Source organism: Capsicum annuum, chromosome 6 (assembly GCF_002878395.1).
Source record: "Capsicum annuum cultivar UCD-10X-F1 chromosome 6, UCD10Xv1.1, whole genome shotgun sequence".
Lineage (NCBI taxonomy): Eukaryota > Viridiplantae > Streptophyta > Magnoliopsida > Solanales > Solanaceae > Capsicum > Capsicum annuum.
Genome location: NC_061116.1, coordinates 187,375,801 through 187,384,151, shown reverse-complemented (window position 1 = coordinate 187,384,151; position 8,351 = coordinate 187,375,801). Strand labels below are relative to the sequence as shown.

At 28.6% G+C, this 8,351-nt stretch overlaps 1 long non-coding RNA gene across 1 annotated transcript; it reads left to right on the top strand.

Annotated features, from left to right (window-relative positions):
- The first annotated feature begins 661 nt into the window (after nucleotides 1-661).
- Nucleotides 662-2,003, top strand: LOC107874863. Its single transcript, XR_001675624.2, has 3 exons — nucleotides 662-836; nucleotides 1,637-1,724; nucleotides 1,831-2,003. It is a non-coding gene; the product is annotated as an uncharacterized LOC107874863 (long non-coding RNA).
- Nucleotides 2,004-8,351: the final 6,348 nt, after the last annotated feature.

Below are 8,351 nucleotides of genomic sequence, written 5' to 3'. Positions count from 1 at the left end.
TATTTTCTTAATAATTAGTACTTCAAACCCAATTAAACATTGGATATTAATTTTTTTCTTATTTGAATTATGTAATTTAGGAGTTTCAAACCAACTATATATTGACTATTAATTTTTTCCTTATTTAAGGACTTTTTATATATAGGAAGAAAAATTCACCGCCATCACAAAAATTATTGAGGTATTCTCTTCCAATCTCTCGCTGTTTTTCCTCTTTGTTGAATGTCTCGAATTTTTTATTTTGTTCTATCATAATTCTTTATGTTGTTAATTTAATGTTGGTAGTTTCTCTATTAAGATGTTCACCAGCCAAAGCAACAGGAGAATATCAATACTGTCTCCATTTAAAGAATTAACTTCAAGTCCTTTACAATCAAGGTTTTAAAAATAAACTCAAATATCTTTTTCGTTAGTATCCTTTCATTATTTATTTAATGAAATATTACTTGATTGGAATTAAAGTAATATTTGATTTGCTTTAGGAATAGATGTTTCAAATTGTGGTCCAAATCAGGCCACTCAAATTTATTTGGTACCCGATAAATTGTGTCAAATTGTGGTCCAAATCGGGCGACTCAAATTGTGGTCCTTTATTTCTAGATAATCATATGACGGAAGCGAGTTATATTGATAATATTTGATTTATTTTGCATTGATTTTGTAGGTATCTTGAAGGCGAATGAATGATGATTATAAGACATAATTGATGAACGAAACATTGACGGCAAATTAATTTTAGAGGCTTTGTATTGGTTAATCGATGCTACGTATCAAATAAGAAACGTTTATGATAGATTAAAGTTGAAGAATCAACATTGATTTATGGTTAAACTGAGGTTTGTTGTTGCCACTGAAATCTGGATGTAGGTTGTAGTTTTATTCTCTACATGTATATCTCCTTCTCTATCTAAGCCTCCTTTGTTCACGAGGTTTAGCATTCTTCTTCTTTCTGTCATCTGCATATATTTTTGTATATCTGTTTTCTTTACATGTAAATTATTACATATAATTTGGGAAATAACAAGGAATAATGAATTTCTTAGTTTGATTGTTTTGACTTTGAGAGGTAATATCATGCAGTGCTATATGGAAGTTGGTGTTTTGACTTGGATAACAACTTCATGTATTTTTCAACATTTGGAGCTTAAGTTACATTGGGGGTTGGGATTGTTGTTTATGGAAAATAATTCGTACTTTCAATTTTCATAAATTTCAATTCTTTAGGGTCTCAAAATTGTGGATCAATTTGATTAATTTTCAGAGCTAAATTAGATTATATTAATTTATTATTCAAAACTAAAATTTAGATATTCAAAAATTATATGAAAAGTAATATAAGTTGCAATATTTTATATTGATTAATTCAATATTTTTTTTAGAGGTAAAGGACGTCCGTCGAATGATCATAGATAGAAAGATATGAAAGGTAGGAGAACGTTAGCAGGTTGTGTGTTGATAAGGTAGTTGAATTTTGAGTCACCATTAGATTTGTATAATTTTTCATGAATTTTTATTTTTATGCTTGCTATATTTATGAATTTTTATTTTTATGTTTGCTATTATATTGCATAACAACCCCTAATTAGGGATGAATTATTTTGTTTGATGTTACAAGTTGTTTTTCTTTTGGTTCCAGGAAAAAATCTTTCTTAAAGATGGAGGAGTTTTTTCAAACACTTCACATTGGAGCATGAGGTCAATCTAACGACCTAATCAAATATCGGGTACCAAATAAATTTAGATATTTTTTGATTAGTTTGTGTGAATTACCATACTTAATTTTATCTTGGTGCTATTCGAGCTCATACTTATATGCAACAAATGATTCAGGTATGAGAAGAGAATATGCATGGATGTCCCAGTGAGAAGGTATGAGAGGCTAAATATAGTGAATATTATGAGAGGTAGAGTTAGGACAAAGAAATCTTAAAGTGATGTGATTAGATAACGCATGACACATCGACATGATCATGGATAGAAAAAAATGAAAGGCGATAGAAGGGCAGTAGGTTGTGTGTCACTAAGATGGTTGAATTTTTAGCCACCATTAAGCTTATATAAATTTTCATGAATTCTTATATTTATGAATTACTTTGTTTAAATAATGTTACAAGTTGATTTTTGTATTTCTTATCAACCGTGAGAGTAGGAATTTTATTAAGGGTGTTTAAAGCTTTAGTATATATAATTTTTTTAAAAATTGACTTATATGCATAATTATTTTTTTATATATGAGCAATATAATTTTTCGATGAAGGGTGATCGAGTGACCACTCATGGGTCAATGTAGCTCCACCATTATCTCTTAGTACTATCTTTGGATGTCATTGATGATTGCTATTACTTTAATTGGTTACATTCATGAAATTAGTTTTATGCAGAGGGTCTATTGAAAATGATCTCTTGGCCTTCTTAAAGTAGCGGTAAGGTCCGAATACACACTACCCTCCTCATACTTCACTTGTGAGATTATATTGAATTTATTGACATTTACGAAGCATCTAAATAATGAATTTTTAAACTTGAAAGTCTCCGTAGTTGATAAATTTTAGTTCAAAAAACTTTTGTATGAAGTAAAATACTTTTCTAGAATATGTTTCATTGGAAGAAATCATTTTTCAGTGTGTTTGATTACTTTGGGTTATGGAGAATTAGATTTTACATTTAAACTAAAATGAAAAAAAATATGCTCCCCCCAAAAGGCAAACAATTTCTATAACTAATTTGCGGAATTTAGTTTCCTTTTAAGAGGGTGAAGATATCAAAGTAAAACTCACCTTATCGTGAAGACTCTTATAAAAGTGATTTGATTTTTTTTGCCGTTCATTAAAGCACTTCACTTTAGACTAAATCATCTTTTTACCATTTTTTCAAATTATTAGTTATTTTTATAAAACTATAATAATCAAAAGACATTTAATTATTATAGGCACTTGACTCTTTTAATACGGTGTAAAAAAAATAAAAATGATTGTGCTTTTGACTTTAGGGATTTTTCATTTTTTATTTATTTAGGATTAGGATTCATGCTACCAAATATGTTTAGAATTTAGGTGTAATATTGCCTCTACATAAATAATTTCATAAAATTATAAGAACCCTAACCAAACTAATATTGCTTCTCTCCCTACACCACGCTACAGAAGTTCTCTCCAAATTCATTGTCTTCTATTGACCCTAAATAAGGTGCTTTTAGTTTAAAGATAATTACATGAGTTATACATAATTTTAATAATTTTTTGTTTTTCTTTTGCAGTTGAAAATTTCTCCTAAAAAAATTAGATGACATAACCATATTACCACCGATTAAAGTAGTTACTGAATTTCTTGAAGATTTTATTTGATGAGATCAAATAAGAATATTTACTAAGAAAATTTTTGTTCAACAAGGAGATTTTTACGTAAATATTCTTATTTTTTTTTAGTGTTTTTGAGTGTTTAAGTTTTATTATTATTGTTATTGAAAATAGAATTATTTGATCAGTCCAAAAACTGAAAGTTTCTACAATAATACTTTTTAGCAATTTTAGGACATCAAGTTTTCAAGCATAGTGTCTATAAAATAGTTCAAATTTGATATTGACTAGGCTGCCAGGATATGGAACTAAATAAGATTGATGCAAGTTGAGGGAAGTTAAGTTATTGATGGAGGGTTCATGTACATCAAAAGCATGAAACATACACTGAAAAGGATTTGTCTCTAAAATTGAATTTCATTATTGCTATATAATTTGAAGTATATGAAGTTATTTTTTGATAAGTATATGCAATATTAAGAAAAGCGTAAGTTGAACGATGCATGATGGAACAACTCAAATTTAATATTTTCTTCGATTATGTATAAAGTGAATTACGAAGGTTGTACACAATAAATTGAATGAGATTTTGCAAACAGGCAAGGGATTAAATCATATTTAATAAGCCAGATAATCATATGTTTTATTGAATTATTCATGTTGATAATTTTTTTGTTGTTCATTTGAGTCTATCTTAGCATTGAATCTACACATCCATCCTGGGAAGGAAAGGATGGAACGAATATGGTAGATATCATATCACATGTATATAAGTATAGATTTTCTCGAGGTTGTCCATCTGATATGTATCATGCTACTAGAGGTGCCAAACATGACAGCCAATAGTCATGACGTAAATCGTAGGGTCGTAAACAAGAATTTTCGAAGATATCTTGAGATTAGTGAGAGGCAAACTTTTACAGGCCCACATAAGAATATTAGGGATCACATAATTACTGCCACACAAGCCTTCAAACAAAGAGATTTACAGAAGGCCTTTGATGTTATCAAGTCCCTTGATATGTGGAGGAATCTTAAGAACAAAGATAGTGTTCTTGAGACGCTTACCGCCAAAATCAAGGAAGATACATTGAGGACCTACTTTTTTCCTTATTTTCTTCTTGCAATTCTCTAAGTTTGGATCAACATGCAGGGAACAATAAATTTCTGCATTATCGGGTTCTTTTACTTGAAGAAGAACAAAAATATACTTCCTCGTGAAAAGACACAATATCCAAGACGAGTTGAAAAATGATTTGGTGTTTGACCCTCTTTTAAATGTTACAAAAATTATATACTCTTATTGATTTTTTTTTTAATTTTGGCTTTGATGTTCTGTATTTGCACAAAAAAATTGTGTTTTTATTATTTTGTGATTGATGTATACATAATTTCTTGAGAATTTTTATTAGTAGTACTAAATTTTTTATAATTTCACATTCTTTTTACTGATTGCTAAAGAGAAAAGGTTCACATTCTTGATTGATTCTTTTGTTTTATGCTACAACAAATATTAGCTTTCGTTCGACGATAGATTTTGAAATTGAAACTTGAAAATTTAAATTTTAAAGGTTGTGATTTTTGAACATTTTGCTTTAATATTTTTTGAAATATTTGTTAGTGAATATATTTGTAACAGAATATATATGAAATTCTTGTCAATATTTTCTTAGAGCTTGAAGATACTAAAAGTTCTTACTTCAGCATGAGGTACAATTATTAGAAATTGTTGCAAAACTAAAATTTTGTTTGCTGATGAGCTATGGACTAGGAAGAATTGGTTAAAAAATGTTCAATTTTTTTTAGTAGATTGAGGTTAAATTCTTCGTTATATTTATATTAGTAGTTCTTTGTCCTGTTTGTTCAAAAACTCCTTTACTCTTATGAAAGATCACAAAGTATTCACTCAATGAAGGACAAAGAGGGATTATCCATATAAAGAAAAGAGGAATAAAAAGTATTTACCATATAATGTCTCATACTCAATAATTTTACATTTAATTTTTCTGCAGTTTACATATGAGTTATGACACCTCTCTTAAAGATTAGTTTTACGATTTGATGGTGCTAACTTTTCTTGTCAGGAACATCACCCTCCAAGCATGGTTTCTGCGGTAATACTGATACAAGTATGGATGAGAAAATGCATGATAAGAGATGACCAGTTCCCAGCTGCTCACTTTTAAAAAGAAGCATTTGAGCTCTTTTAAACATTATTTCGCACAACCTTTTGAAAGAAGCAAAGATAGATATAGTGATCTACAACACAATAAGCTCTAAAGCTAAAAATAGTTGCTACATCTAAATGAGAAGCTCTTCATGCACTAAGAGATCAGCTAACTCCTTATCCTGATACATGGTGGCAATGAATTCTAACTATGAATAGTCGTATGTAATAACTTATTAAGCCATACATTCCCATGTAAACTCTCGTGTGTGCTATATTTTTTTATCTTTAAAATTTACGTTGTAGTTTAAAATTTCGATACTTAATAAAATAACGTATATACAATAATTTATTTATATACATTTATTCTTAATTGACGCTTGATACACGTGCAACGCATGCACACTGAACTAGTATATTAAAAGTATGAAGGGCCTTAGAAATGTTGTTTGAATTTTTTGCCCTTCATTAAAAGTCTTTGTTTTTGACAAAATCGTCTTTTCAGTAATTTTTCTTAATATTTAGGAGTTGAAAATTAATTAAATATATTTATGGTAAAACTTTTCCTTATAGAAGTCGTCAAAATTAATAACAATTAATACATTTTTCATTAGTTTAAGAATTCTAAGTCAAATAAATTTGATTTTAAGAAAATTTGAGAAATCCATAAATAAATATAAAAACGTTACAATAAGAAAAAATTAAGAAGTACCAAATTTTAAAAAGTTTTAAGTACGTAATATGAATGTAATAAACAATTTTGTAAAAATTTAAATTTTAAAAAATAAAAGATTTTAATATTTAAAAATTTAATTATTTTTAAAAATATTTATGGACTTTTTTCCAGCCCTAATAGTTATGGACTTCTTTCTGTCGCCTTCAGTGTAGGAGTCTTTGGTAAAACTGTCACAAATTGAAACCTATTAGACTTTAATGAGTAATAGGGTAATTTGGAATTATATTACTGCTGAAATTATGTGCATGATTATATTACTGCTGAAAATTATGTGCATGAGTTACGGATTGGCCGCAATACAATAGTACGTAATTATATTAGTACTGTTATAAATGTATTTATATTATAGTGAATGTTTATCAAGATCTATCAAGATCTACTTTGATATCTATTAGGATTTGAAGCATTACTCAGACTAGGAGTAAATTTTTCCTATAAATAGAGGAGTTTTCTTCATTGTATTTACAATCTTATGATCTCTCATCCCTCAAGAGAAGTAATAAGAATCACTCTCTCTATTCTCTCTATTCTTCTTCTTATTTTTTATTATTTTATAACACGTTATCAACACGAAGTCTCTTATCAATTGATATCTGTACGAAGTCTCTTACCAATTGAGATCTGTTCGTATGTGGCTACACAAGTTTTCGAGTCTCTAACTAATTTAGATTATCAACACGAGATTCTGCCAAATAAGGTGAGATTATAAATCTAAAGGTAATTTCAAGGTTAGTAATTCCTTATGTTATCTGTCTTTTGCTACTAATAATATAATTATTGTTAGATTTGAGGAAAAATAATTGGTTTGGAACCATTTATGTTTTGAATTTATTTCTCAAGAACAATATTATGAAAAGAGATGATAATATGTTGGGTTCAAGTTTCATCGATTTATGCCTAAGACGCCTTTATATGGATAAGACGTTGAGTTTGAATCTCAATACACCATATTGATATATTATGATGGCTAAGGCAAAATAATAGATATTTGATGAAAGGTCATGAAATTCGACCCATTGAATATACTTCATTCCATGAAGTGAATGTGGTAGCAATATATGATAAGTCTGAAATATAATAACTTACTTCATTCTTGATGTGTATATGGTAGCAGTGCATAATATGTCTGAAAGAAGACAAGTGATTGAATGCATGAATATACGCGTGGAGGGACAATACGATAATGATCATCAAAAGTGATGATATTTTCACACGCTTATATGATTATAAGATATGCTAGAGAAAAATTCTCTACATTATATGTATGCCTCGATTTGCTTCTAAAGTAGCAAAATCCTGAAAGAGGTTATAAGCTATCATAATTTGATAGACTTAAGGCACGATTATATTTTATTCCTGGAAAATGAGAAACTTATTAATGCAAACGTGCACTTGATCACAACTCACCTCCGAAAGAGGTTGAATAATTTTGAAATCTACTTCTGAAGTATTAAATCTGAAATTTATTCATGTAATAGTAAATTTGAAATTTACTAAAGAAAAAGTACATGTCATGGTAAATTTGGAGTTTACTAGAATAAAAGTTCATAAATTGATATGAACGATGGTGACATCTCGAAGATGTGCATGTATTGAAGAACTAGAAGATTCTTCAAGAATTATTTATGTCGTTTGTTCTCATGACAAGTTGGTTGGCCCAACTAATATTGGGATTGGATCCCTTCAAATCTGAAAATTATAAAAGGTGAATAAGGGCCCGTTCATCTATCATGTGATATGTTGAAAAGATGCATCAATAAGATGATCACATGTACATTCATTGTCAACCTGTAATTTGACATTCATAAAGTTGCTTGCTCAATAAAATTGAGTTAAGAACATAATTTTCAGATTGTGCAATCAAGAAAGTTATCTTGATGATGATGGTTTGGCATTGAATGCCTTCGATAATTAGCTAAACCATTATTGATGATAACAAAACTTCATGTATTGGTCTAAAATATGATATATTGCAATAACATTTGTATGCATTAGACCAATAAATTATGATTATTTCTTTCCTCTCAATTGGTTCAAGATCGGGAATCAATAATTCAATCTAATAATTTTGATGTGCGGTATACAATTAATGAATATACCATAATGCACAACGATGGATTCCTCAAAGAAGTAGAGGATGTATGTTAGTTTT